General features: G+C 37.0%; 1 pseudogene; it reads left to right on the forward strand.

The window, feature by feature from the left end:
- Positions 1 to 7,852: 7,852 nt before the first annotated feature.
- On the forward strand, positions 7,853 to 8,417 carry LOC115893629 (annotated as a pseudogene).
- The last annotated feature ends 4,768 nt before the right edge of the window (positions 8,418 to 13,185 follow it).

Here is a 13,185-nt window from a genome sequence, read left to right on the forward strand (position 1 = left end):
ACTTTTGCAAAAGAGTCAATTTTCCAAGCCAGAGCTGGCAGAAGAGTTGCTCCATAAAATGAGAACAGAATGGAATGCACTCTCACCTTTGAGTTCAAGTGCATGTTGAGATTTTTATCTGAAATGAATTCTGATTAATATCACCTTGGACTAAAGGAGAAAAACATTCAAGCATGTGTTTATACTTGTTGACATGAATAAAAGATACACCTTAAATCTGAGTCATAATACTGGAATAAAAGATGATTATGAAATGCATACCACTGATCTAGCCTCACCAAGAAAGTCAACATTCAAATTCCCTAAGAGACAGAGAAATTTGTTTCAATAACTTGTCCAATCACTCTTTAGCCATAAGACCAAACTATGGCCCTTGCCCACACCACTTTGTTCTTTTGAGTTATTGTCTGTTTCTCACTCTAATTATTCACTTCCCAATCATATGTGAGGAGAAAAAGAAATGGACATACCTTCCAGCGATGCTTTAAGAGCTTCATTATTGGTACAGAGAGAGGACAGCAGATTGAATTCCATGTTCTGAGGAGAACATTGCATCCATGACAATGTCACACCCATACGAGAGCATGAAGCACATCCAGGTAATCAGATGGTGATGCAGAGTCCTGCAATCAGCTCTCCTTATTGACCCTGAAGCCTTGCCTTCAGCCAAGTTAGACCTTTTAGTGGAAATAAGATGGAATTATTTCAAAATAAGATGGAAAGAATTTGGAAGTTGGCTGGGTAAGCCCTGTTGACATGGAAAAGCAGGTTTTTTCCATTTTTCTACTCTCAACTCTATACCCCCTAGATAGACACTCTTACATTTCCTACTTCACTTTCCACAATTTCTTATCAAAGATTATTTTAAAATGTACAAAACAATGATATCTAATGGCTTCCCCTGTCACTTAGAGTAAAAGCAAAATCTCTATAATCCCTCATCACCAGGCCACCAGCCAACCACTCACCCAGTGTCATAATTCCTTCTCCAGCCTCCTCCAGGCACACTGGTTTACCTGTGAGTCCTTGAACATTCTGGGCACATTTCTGTTTCAGGGCCGTTGCACTTGTTCTTCCCTCCATCTGGACTGCCCTTACTTCAGTGCCTACGTGGCAAAGTCAAGTCTTAATTGTCCCTCTTCAATAGAGACTTCCAGACCATCCTCTCTAAAATTTTAACCTCTCCCACCTGTCAAACAATTTCTATCCTCTTTCCTAACATATCATATAATTCAGTTTTCCAATATCATTTATTGCCTATCTCTCCACTCGAATGTATGCTCCAATGGGACAGTATTTTATACACTGCTGTATCCTTCGTGCCTGGAACAATTCCTGCTATGTAGTAATGGCCCAATAAATACTAACTGAATGAGTGCATAAATAAATGAATGAGTATCAGTGATTCACCAAACCCACCGCTCCTTTATTCACACAAAAGCCAGGTCATTTCACAGGGCACTGGAAGGATTGCCACCATGATCTTAATTGCAAATAGTTACTAGCTGTTAGCAGACTCCAAGCATTGTATGAAACACCTTACATACACTATCTAATTTTATCTTCACAACCAACTCCTGAGCTGAGTGTAATCATCCCCAGTTTACAATGAATAAATGATAAGCCAGAGAGATCAAGTAGCCTGCCCACACTGGCTTACTAGTATGTGATGGAGCCGAAATGAAAATTAAAGTTTGTCTAACACATGAGGTCTTAACCAGGGATGATTTTTGCCCCCAAGGGTACATGTAGCAATGTCTGGAGACATTTTTTGTTGTCATAACTGAGGATTGCTACTGAATTCTAGTGGGTAGATAGTGGGGATACTGCTAAACATTCCTAGAATACATACGACAGCCTCCCATAACAAAGAATTATCCTGCCCAAAATGTCAATTGTGCTAAGGTTGAAAAACTCTGGTCTAACTCCATAAACTGTTTTTAGTCACATTGCAGTTTTGCTCGATTAGCTGCTAGTGGCAGTGCAAACTGCATCAACCCTTTTATAAAGCAATATGACAATATTTCTTGAGAGTGTTGCATGTTTTCATACCTTTTGACTCTGCAATCCTACTTCTGTAAATCTAGCCTAAGGAAATAATCTGAAATGTGGAAAATGCCCCCAAATATTTATCATGACATTATTTGTAATAGTAAAAAATTAGAAACCAGTTAATGTCTGGTAATAAAGGGATCATTAAGTAAATTCTGGAATATCCACTTGCTGGAACATTAAGCAGCCATTAAAATGATATTTATTAAGAGTTCATAATAACATGAGAAAATGCTTACATAGAAATGTTAAATTTTAAAAATTGTTTTCAAAAGTATGTAAGTAGTATGACCATTAAACAACTGGCAAAAATTATGCATATAAAATAAGTGAAGCAGAAATACATTAAAATATTAATAGTATGGTAGCACTAAGGCTGGTTAATTTCTTTCTTTTATTTTTCAGTGCAGTACTTCCAAAACAATAATATAATAATAATGTAAAAATATAGCAACAATGTATTCATTTTATACTGGCGAAAATATTATTTAAGAAATTGTTTTTTTTTTTTTTTTTTTTTTTTTTTTTTTTTTTTTTTTTTTTTTTTTTTTTTTTTTTTTTTTTTTTGAGAAGGAGTCTCACTCTGTCACCCAGGCTGGAGTGCAGTGGCCAGATCTCAGCTCACTGCAAACTCCGCCTCCCGGGTTTACGCCATTCTCCTGCCTCAGCCTCCCGAGTAGCTGGGACTACAGGCGCCCGCCACCTCGCCCGGCTAGTTTTTTGTATTTTTTTTAGTAGAGACGGGGTTTCACCGTGTTAGCCAGGATAGTCTCGATCTCCTGACCTCGTGATCCGCCCGCCTCGGCCTCCCAAAGTGCTGGGATTACAGGCTTGAGCCACCGCGCCCGGCCTTTTTTTCTCTTAAGAAAGGAAAAAGAAAAAGACTGGGCGTGGTGGAGTTCGAGGTTATGGTGCGCTATGATCACACCATTGCACTACAGCCTGGGCAACAGAGCAAAACCCCTGTCTCTGAAAAAAAGAATAGTAAATACAGCAACTGTGGTGGTAGATTTGCCTCTTCTTTGGATTAATTAGCTGTTTATTTCATGTTTATTATTCCTCCTAAGTAACTGTCTTTGTTACAGGAAGTGAGAAATGCTTAGTTATGGATTAGTAGCTGGAACTAGCTCCATCTTTGCCAGTTTATAGCTATCAAAAACATGCTACTCACTCATCTTAAGTGTTTTCCTAATATTTGAAAGAGGTTTGGTTCTATTAGGGCAAAGAATCCTCACACTTATAACCAGGACTGCCATCAATGCAGTTGGGGTTTGGGACCCAGAGGGACACGTGAAAGGTGGGTGCCATGGTCAACCTCCTTCACATGGGCGTCCAAAACAGGAAGCCACGAGTCTAGGACTAAGAGTGTGGGCTCTGGACTCCAACAGGCCTTGGAGCGAATCACAGGTGCACCCCCACCACTGTGTCTTTGAGTGAGTTCTTAACCCCTTTGTATCCTCTCTGAACTCAAAGTCCGTGTTTAAAACCGCTGTGAAAGCTTTTAATGCTTGAAAGACTCCTTGCTCTTTGCACACTGTGACCTGGGACTGTTGACTTGCAGGAACCTGCCCCTACAACTAGCCTAGTCCTTGGTTCTCATCCTTCACCCACTTTCCAGATGCTTTTATCTCAACAAGAATTGAGGCTTAGCCCACAAAAGTTATGACACTAACTCTGAAAGCCTCATCCGAGATGCCCTATCTTTGGACTTGGTTTTTTTTTTTTTTTTTTTTTTTTTTTTTTTTTTTTTTTTTGAGGCAGAGTCTCGCTTTGTCGCCCGGACTGGAGTGCAGTGGCCAGATCTCAGCTCACTGCAAGCTCCGCCTCCCGGGTTTACGCCATTCTCCTGCCTCAGCCTCCCGAGTAGCTGGGACTACAGGCGCCCGCCACTTCGCCCGGCTAGTTTTTGTATTTTTAGTAGAGACGGGGTTTCACCGTGTTAGCCAGGATGGTCTTGATCTCCTGACCTCGTGATCCGCCCGTCTCGGCCTCCCAAAGTGCTGGGATTACAGGCTTGAGCCACCGCGCCCGGCCATGGACTTGGTTTTAAACGAAACCTGCCTTCACCCTCTGGACTAATAGAGATAAGGTTGACCTTCTGGTCAGCTGTGGATTGCCGCCTAGAATGAGGAAGGAACACAAAAAGCAGCCGCAGAGACACCATCTTCACTCATTCAGACACTACTTGAGCAATGAAAGAACAGAGAACTCAGTTATTTAATTAACCCTCCGAGTCTCTGGAATGTAAACATTTTCTTTTGTAAAGCTCTGAGACCTCTCTTGTTTCCAACCGGCAGGGCTTTATTTCTGCCTCTCCTTCTGTTTTTCTGCTCTTGACCCTCCTGTAATACATTGTTGGATGACTTGTTTGCACAGAGGGACAGGCTTATTTCCCACCCCCCTCCCAAATTCTTGAGGTGTTAGAAATTTTCTCCCTTATCAATTTTCCACGGACTGGCCCTCTATTCCCTAATGGTGCTGGATTGGCACACACCGCAGACCCCGGCTCTCAAACAAAAGGAAAAGCAAGAAGATAGAGATGCACACAGCCAGCCTCCCTGTCTATTCCCAGTGTGTCCCACTGACAATGCTGTGTGGAAGGGAAATTGTTCTATCAGCGACTGTGTTAGATTCATGACCCCACCACAACCTTGAATTGGCCTTTAGTTGTCGCTGATGGGAACTGAAGAACAGCGCCTGTCGACATGATTGCTACTCTCCAATGAATCAGAACATACAGGGCGAGGAGCAGCACATTAAAGTAGCAACAGAAATATATCACTGTACTTTTATATAGATGTATTGCTTTTGCCCAGGCATATAAATGATTGGGCCAGCCACTTATTTTTTTTTTTCAAGGACTATAAATTAAAAATAAGCTAAGGGTTTTAAAATTATGTTCTTTTTAAAAAACCAAGGTAGCTATTTTAAGGCAACAGTCAAATATTTAAAGATCATCTTATGTGGATATTTCAGCCACTGTCATTGGGAGGAAAATCAGCCCTTGCCACCTGCACTCCAGTTACTTAACACATGGGTACTGATTTATCATAGGTTGTCATTTGCTAATTGATCTTTTTTTAAAAAGTAAATGTTCCCCATGTTTACTTCTCTGCCTGCTTACTGAAGAAGGTATAGTTCACAAATTTAAGTTGTGATTTAAATAGACAGCAAACATATTTGCCAGCCTAGAACAAGATGCTGGAAGAGTCAAGGTGTTCAGAGAAAACTGAGAGCAGGGATCAATGATTCTGAAATTGGGAGGTGATAGGGCTCCATTGAGAACAGGCTGGAGCTGATGGAACCTTTCTCCATGAGCACACATGCATGCTTGCACTTCGCAGCAAAATTTTTCCTTTTGCTCCAAGGACTCAGAAATTCTCTGAAGCCCCTCCCTGGAGCCCCTGTTTTTGAGGTTATCTTGTAAAACTATAAATTTGTGACACACTAGGATGCAGTGATCAGCTGTGATATATGTCTCAAGTAACTGCTTACTAATAACAGGTCAAATATAGCTGTTTGCAAATGATTTGCTTTTAGAAGTATACACATCTGAGAAGATTAAAAGTTTACCAATAACAGCGTTACTCTCACTTAGTCACCATAACCAATAAGACCTATGTGGTCTAGCCCCTGCCTACCTCCCTGGTATTACCTCTCACCACTTTTCTCCTCACTCTACAAGCTTTAGTCACATGGCCTCCTTTCTGATTTTCAGCCCACTGAGTTATTTCCTGCCTTGGGGTATTTGCAGTGCTGGGCAATGTTCTAGGTACAGACTGAACAAGACCACAACATCTGTCTTTTGTGGATCTTATATTCTGTCAGGGAAACAGGCAATAGGCATATGATCAAATCCCTAAGTTTGATCATTTCAAGTGTTTTGAAGCAATTAAAATGGAGTGAGGAGGAGCTAGAGTGGGACTGATGCATGGCTAGGTAAGGCCTCTTTGGGAAGATTGTAGCTGAGATTTTAACTGAGATGGAGAAGTGAGAAATAGCTGCAAGTCAAAGGGAAATATTTGCGGGCAAATCCAGTAGCAAGTGCAAATACCCTGAGGCCAGAAAGAACTTGGTGGGTTGAAAGGTCAGCAAGTAGGTCATTTGACATCTGATATGCTCTCTCAGGGAGAAACTTAAATTATCCATGCTGCTGCCCAAATGATTGATATGCTGTGAGCAGTGATGGTGACTACAAATTAAGTGTTTTATTTCCCTGCAATAATTTTGACTTTTTGTCAAATACTTGATATGCAAATTTAAGTCATTTAAGACCTAATTAGAGATGGAGGCACCAGGAAGTCCAGAGAGGTTAGGTAGTTTACCCAATGTCACACAGCTTATCATTAAATTAGTTTAGTGGACAGACCAAAGGAAAGCCCTGGCTTCTGCATTTGCAGGGTGGTATCCTTGCAACACTCTGCCTCCCTATTATTTTCATGTAATTTAACAAAGGTCATTGTGTCTTGAAAACTAGTCTGGTGTCTGGTTCCATATGCTGTTATGGTCCAGAGACACACTATCATTACACAGTTTTCAGCTTTTATAAACTTTTATTAAATATCTAGCTCAAGATTCCCGATTTCTCCAGAGGTTCTTGAAGCCAGTGGTGAGCTAAATATCTCTCACCTCTAAAGAAAACTAAGCATCACTGTCTCCTCTGGGCTGAACACTGAGAACTGTGAGACTCTAATAAGTTCTGGGTCCTCACCTTCCTCTGGTGGGGCCTGTGGTTAGGACAGATAGACTCCCAGCTTTGGATGCCCATGTCAAGAAGGTTAACAATGGCCCCCTCATATCACCTTCCATGTGTCCCACTGGCTCCCAAACAACAAGTGAATTGACAACAGTCTTGATTTTGACTAAGTGGGGGAAGTATTTGATCTGATGGAACCAATGTTTCTAAAATATTAGAAAAAAATTGGAGATGAGTGAGTGAAAGATTTTCAGTAGCTATAAATTGGCAAAGACTGAGCTAATTCCAGCCACTACTACATAACTAATCAACACTGTACTAGAACTGAACACTGTTGTTAAAAAATTCCAAGAAAGAGTGTGGCCCGGATTGATATTAAAATACCCTTTTAGTTAAAAAGTTCAGAAAAATGAACTCAGCTACTTCTGCACTACCTCTGATAAAATCTAAGTTCACAGTCATCTCTTTTGACATCTGAAATCTGTCTTCTCTCCAGCTAGTCTCTCTCTCTTTTCTTATACTGCTGGTGAGAATATAAATTAGTCATTCCTTCAGAAGCATGATTTGGCTAGTGGGTGTCAAGAAACTACAAACTGTGTAGTCATTGACTAAACAATTATATTTTTGAGATTTGATCATAAGGAAACAGAGATATTTGTAAGATTTATATTGCAATATTTATAAGACAAGATAGTCACAGCAGCATTGTATATGATAGTGAAATATTGCAAATTATCAAAAAGAGATTGGAATCTCCCAAAATGTGTTCTGCAGAAACAAATTTCATAAGATGCCCCAGACACACATACACACACACACACAAAGGATTGTTTGATCAAACAAATTTAGGTCATACGTACTATATCTATATTTTGAGAAATTACAAAGCATATTAGCAAGAATCTTCTCAGAATTCTTGCAAAAAAAGAAATCTATTATTTAACTTCATTTAACTCAGTGCTTCTCAAATTCCTTTGGTCACTGGACCCCTTTATTACATAATGCTTCTTAATATACTACAGAAAAGAGGCTCTGCAAAATATACTTCAGGAAATACTGAGTTAAATAAATGTACATATCTGCTTTCAGCTTTTGTGTCGGAGGAGGCCAAGGTGCAACTTTCTTTGGTCATCCTGAATCCAGGTTCATCTGACACTAGCGACCTCCACCATGCCACCAAAGTTCGACCCCAGCAAGATTAAAGTCATATACCTGAGGTGCACCAGGGGTAAAGTTGGTGCCACATCTGGGCTGACCCCCAAGATTGGCCACCCCAGATCTGTGTCCAAAAAAACTTGGTAATGACATTGCCAAGGCAATCAGTGACTGGAAGGGTCTGAGGATTACAGTGAAACTGACCATTCAGTACAGACAGACCCAGAATTAGGTGGCACCTTCTGCCACTGCCATGATCATAAAAGTCCTCAAGGAACCACCAAGAGATAGAAAAAAACAGGAAAACATTAAACACAGTGGAAATATCACTTTTGATGAGATTGTCAACATTGCTCGACAGATGCGGCACTGATCTTTAGCCAGATAACTCTCTGGAATCATTAAAGAGGTCTTGGGGACTGTTGAGTCTGTGGGCTGTGATATTGATGGCCGCCACCCTCATGACATCATAGATGATGTCAACAGTGGTGTGGTGGAATGCCAAGCTGGTTAAGAAGCACACAAAAAAAATATTTCAATAAAGGATCATTTCACAATTAAAATAAATAAATAAATAAATACATACATAAATTTACATATCTGTATATGGAATGCTTTGCTGCTGCTTAAAGCAATATTAAAGAATATTGATTCCATGGCATAAGTGCTGGTGATAATAAGTGGGGAAAAAAGCAGGTTACATAAGAATGAATATTTTGCTAGCATAATTTTGGAAACAAATGAATGTATGTGTGTTATTATGCCAAAATAAGAACAGATTTGATCTTGTGGAGATGGAATTATTGATGTTTTTTAACAAAAAAATTGTGCTGCTAAATTTACTCAATTGGCTATAATTAATAAGCATTACTTTTATAAGGAAAAATGCTGTATATTTTTAACTTTTTATCTTAAAATAATTTTAGAGTTGCAGAAAGGGTACACAAAACAGTAGTTTTCATATGCCTTTTCCTCAGGTTCCCCTTGTATTAACATCTTGCAAAACCACAGTACAATAATCGATAGCAAGTAATTAGCATTTTATATAGTTTGACTGTGACCCCAACCAAATCTCATATTGAATTGTAGTTCCCATAATCCACACGTGTTGTGGGAGGGAGCCAGTGGGAAGTGACTGGATTATGGGGGCAGTTTCCCCCATGCTGTTCTCATGATAGTGAGTGAGTACCATTAAATCTGATGGTTTTATAAGTGTCTGGCATTTCTCTTGCCTGTACTTCTGCTTCCTGCTGCCTTGTTAAGAAGATCCCTTTCTTCCCCTTTGCCTTCCACCATGATTGTAAGTTTCCTGAGGCCTCCCCAGTCATGCTGAACTGTGAGTTAATTAAACCTCTTTCCTTTATAAACTGCCCAGTCTTGGGTATTTCCTTATAGCAATGTGAGAATGGACTAATACATTATTGATGGGATATTCATTTGAATTTCACCAGTTTTCCCACTAACGTCTTTTTTTCTGGTTCAAGATCCAGTCCAGTGTTCCACATTGTATGTAGTCACGTCTCCCAAGTCTCCTACAATCTGTGGCAGTTTCTGTTTTTCGTTTTCTTTAATGGCCTAGACACTTTTAAAGAGTTCTGGCTAGTTATTTCTAGAATGTGCCTCAATTTGAATTTGTCTGATATGTTCTCAGGTTACATTCATGCATTTTTGACATTTTGGGGAAAATGTCGCAGAAGTCATGGTGTGTTCTTCTAGGTGCATCATATCTGGATTACATGATGTCAATATATTTTATTACTGGCCTTATTAACTTTGATCACTTAATAAATGTCCCATGGGAAGATATTTTGCAGCTATTCCTGTTTCTCATCACACTTTTTGTAACCTACTAATTTTGGTATCCGTTAATAATTCTTGTCTACCAAAGTTATCACTGTTCTATTTGCCTAATGGTGATTTTCTGTTTTCATCATTCTTTCCACATTGATCGATTGGAAATCTACTGTAAGGAATATTTATTTATTCAAATATTTATAGGTGTGAACTAATGATTGTTTATTTTATTCATGAGTTTTGTTTTTTTTTTTCCTTAAACCATCCCAGATTTGGCCATCAAAACCCCTTCAAGTTCATTCCTGCTTCCTTGTAACATGTCCCCATCCTTTTTATGAGCACTTCTTTCATTTCTGGCACACAAGATATTACAAGTCATCTTGTACTTTCCCTTTCTCAACCCTCTAATCAAATATTTATCCAAGGAGTTCTGGTTCCTTTTATTGGAAAAACCAATATCTAGGCACTAAGTGTGCTCTTTGCTACTAGGGTATCATTGTTCTAGGCCTTCTCAGTAGACAGAGCTAGAAAATAGACAATGTGTACTCACACACATTCACAGGGAAGCATCTTTATCTTTTTATATATTTTATCTCTTTATTTTATATCTATTTTTATGGATATTTTATACTATCCATCTATCTTTTATCTATCTATCTGTCAGGGTTTTGCAGAGAAACAATCAATAGGAAATATGTATCTATATAGAATCAGCAGCAAAGATATATCTATATATAGAATCAGAAGGGATTATATATCTATTATAGATATAAATAATATATAGATATAGATAATATATACAAATTTTATAATATATAATCTATATATCTACATACATCTATATAGATATCTATCTAGGTATCTAGATAGATGTATGTTATATCATATAACATTTAACATATATCTATCTATAATACATATGTTATATAGTTATAACATGTATCTATAGATATCCAGATAGATATATGTTATATATAGGTATCTATATAGACAGATATATATTATATATAGGTATCTATATATAGATTTAGATCATTTAGATAATATATAGATATATTATCTATATATTAGATATATAATTTAGATAATATATATAGAATCAGTAGGAATTGTATATCTATATATGGATATAAACAATATATAGATGTAGATAATACATACAAATTTTATAATATATATCTACCTATACCTATCTATATTTTATAATATATATCTACATATATCTATATAATAAATCTATATAGATATATAGATATATGTAGATATATATATTTATTATATATTATAAAATATAATATAATATATAATAAATAATATAATATGTAGATATAGATATCTATATATAATAGGTATCTATCTATATAGGTATCTATATAGATAAATATATATATAGGTATCTATATCTATATAGATTTAGATAATTGTGTGAGCCAATTCCTTATAACAAATATATATATATATATATATATATATAATACAATAAAACTCTCTCTATATCTATACATATATAGAGAGATTTACTATATGGAATCTGCTCACACAATTATGGAGACTAAGAAGTTCTACAACCTGTTGTCTGTGGGAAAACCAGAGGTGTAGTTCTAATCTGAGTCCCAAAGCCTAACAGCCAGAAGAACCAATGATACAAGTCCAAGTGCAGGAGAATACTGATGTCCTGGTCAGGCAAAGAGAGCTAATTCTCCCTTCTGCTACCATTTGGTCTATTCAAGCCTCCAAAAGATTGAATGAGGCCCACCTACACTGGGGAGTGCAATCTGTGTTACTTAGTGCACCAATTCAAATGTAATGTCATCCAGAAGCATTTACAAATGTATAATAAATAAATTTTCATCAAATATCTGGGCACCCTGTGGCCCTGTCAAGCTGACACATAAAATTAACCATTATTCTATTTATCTATCTGTCTATCTATCTATCTATCTATCTATCTATCTATCTATCTATCTGTCTAATCTGTCTACCCGGTCTATATAAACCATGATTTTATGCTGATTCCTCTAATTTCAATTAAACTACAGTGTTCTTTCTAGCCCTCTCCATTGTCTTACTTGTTACCCTTTCTCTGATAGTGAGGGACCTGGTATTCATTATCCACAATATATTTGCTTATTTGTTCAATCCTGGAACACACATGAAGAGTTTCAGGATTGCTAGCCTTTATCTCTGTGGGGGGGGAAAAAACACTTAATTAGCCAACTTGAATACAATATTTGTGTAGAATTCATTTCATTTTTAGCCTCATAATATACAGTCAAAACATGATTTGACAAAGTTACTTAGGTTAGTTCTTTTCTTCTCCTCTCCTTTGGCATAGTTGTATTATTAATTTATTAATTTGTCATATATTGGAATCACGTTTATTGTTTGTATTTCATTGGGAATCTCCTCACATCTTGGTTGATTTTAAATTTTTAAATTTGTTCTGGAGATATGCTAAATATACTAAGAGTCAGAACTAGACATTAAAAATGATATACTCAGAGAAGAGTCATTTTCCATCATCCTTGCTACCCCATACCCAGTGCCCCATTCTTTCCACCCTGTTCCCTTCGACCCTTTCAGTAACTATTGCCAGTAGTGTCTAGTTTATCCTTCCTGTATTTCTTTTTCACAACCTAGCAGATCCCAATATATTTTCTGATATCTCTGTCTTTCTTTAAAAACATGAAAGTTAGCATGCTATAAATATACTTTATGCTTTTTTTAATGTAACAGGATATATAAAAATTACTCTGTTTTTTTACAGTTACATGGTACTCTACTGAGTGAATGAGCCATAGTTTATTCAACCAAACCACTCTCCTATCTGAGCATTTTTCTTCCTAATATTTTGCAATTACAACCAATGCTAAAATGAATAACCTTTCATTTATGTATTTACATATTACTGAACATATATTTTCAGTGTAGATTCCTAGAACTGGAATTCCTGGGTCAAAAGTAAGTGTGTATATAGTTTTGACAAGCATTGCCAAATTATCACCAAGAACGGTTGTGCCAGTTTGCATCCTCATCAGCAACGCAGGAGAATGCTTGTTTCTCTACAGTCTTGCCAACAGAATATGTTGTCTGCTTGTTAATTTTCACCGATCTAATAGGTGAGAAAAGGTATGTAAGTTAAGTATTGGTTTAATTTGCATTTATATAACAATGATTGGTGGTCTGAACTTTTTTTGTATATCTAAGGGCCATTTTCTATATTTTTGTGTGAACGATCTCTTCATGTCTTTTTTTTTTTTTCATTTTCTTAGCATGCTTTTTGTCCTTTATCCCTCAATTTTCAAGAGTTCTTTATGTAATAAGTAGATCAATTTTTGTCTGTGTTATATGTCGCAAATATTTCATCCCTAGTTTTGGTTATCTTTTGATCTTTTTAATATGGTGTTTTTTGTCCTGCAAACTTTTTCTTTATTTTTATGTGATCAAATTGACTAAACTTTTATTTTGCTTATAAATTTTATGCATAT

This window comes from Rhinopithecus roxellana, chromosome 15, assembly GCF_007565055.1.
Source record: "Rhinopithecus roxellana isolate Shanxi Qingling chromosome 15, ASM756505v1, whole genome shotgun sequence".
Lineage (NCBI taxonomy): Eukaryota > Metazoa > Chordata > Mammalia > Primates > Cercopithecidae > Rhinopithecus > Rhinopithecus roxellana.